The sequence below is a fragment of the Urtica dioica genome, chromosome 3, assembly GCF_054948205.1.
Source record: "Urtica dioica subsp. dioica isolate 48M chromosome 3, U.dioica_male_clone48M_v1_H2, whole genome shotgun sequence".
Lineage (NCBI taxonomy): Eukaryota > Viridiplantae > Streptophyta > Magnoliopsida > Rosales > Urticaceae > Urtica > Urtica dioica.
Window position 1 is genome coordinate 36,030,318 of NC_142758.1, and position 1,425 is coordinate 36,031,742.

A 1,425-nucleotide genomic window follows, 5' to 3' on the forward strand; every position below is an offset into this window, starting at 1 on the left:
GTCACCCTCGTGGCCCTCTCTTAAATGAGAGTACTCAAGGGCACTTTACACTGATCATTGCTCAATGAGCTAAGTCCGAAAGTGAGACAGTGAGACAAGACCTCCCCTCGGTGGATTGTTTTTCAAAGTCGATCTTTTGGACTAAGTGGTTGGTTACACACTTAGACTCAATCCCTAGTAATCCTCCCTCGAGGCTCTGCGAAAGGATGTGAGTGATCAAACCAATTTAAAAGGTGGCTGGTCAAAAATGGTGTATTGACATCTTGGCTAAGCATTAATGATGTGTCATTTACTTATAAATGGAGATTTTTTGCGGCCTTCCCTCGAGGGAGTAAATTATCGTTTCGTTCATAACACCTTTGGATTTTTCATGTCTTGTTCATCCTAAAAACTTAAACAAACTCAAATCCTAAACCAAAAGACTAATCATAAACTTGTTTCAACTTAATTAAGCAACATGTCTCTCCACCTTCTCTCAATCATCCTTTCCTCTAACAAACTCGAAAACGAAAAACTACGTAGAATCGTAACGTAACCTCGATATCATCCTTACCATTAACAAGCACAAATGGGTACTCACCACCCCGTGTCCTCCTCTGACGAATGATGATTCGACTCAAGAGGGCTAAGACGCCTTAGCGGCCTGGCTTCGATCCCATGAGATTGTGAGGTGCTATATCTTAGCATCAATGAACAATGTGTTGCAACAACAACATCGTGACAAGGAGACTGCCGCTAACATGCTGTGAGACCCGACTTTTGTACACGTCAGCTTCTGTAACAATTTCCTCTTATCAATAAATAAAGGAAATTTTCTTCTCTCTCCGTGTTGAATAAGTTATTAATTTCACAATCTCTCTCGTTTCAGTTTATTAGAGATGTTCTCTCTATATTTTCTCGTTCCACGTTCTAAGTGAAATTTTTGAATTTCGGAAGAAATTCATAGTAAATTTGGATAAATCAATAAGAAAAAGGATTTTTGAAAGCACTTGAATGTTGGAATAAATTTAAGTGCTTGAGAACGAAGGAAATAATATTTAAGGGTGACGAAATTTCGGAATAAGGATATTCGAGTAAATTCGATATTATTTTCCGAATAAAAATTTCTCGGAATGTACCCGGAGCTTTAAAAATCTCAAGGGTGAAAATAAATTCTGAAATCCCTTAAATATATTCAAGGTAACGAGAATTAATGAGAATTTTCTCGGTTATTTTTCGAGATTATTTTCAATTAATTAAGGACAAGATTGTGAGATTTTATTTTGGAAGGACTTATGTGCAACGTTTTGAAGGACGAAATTGAAAGAAAAGAGTAAAGAGGGGTTATTTTAAGAGAGACGTGTCAAAATTTTGTTGGGCCATTTGTGCACGTGTGGCGTGAGGAGGAGCTGCCATGTGGCATTTCTTTCTTCTTCTCCTCTCATT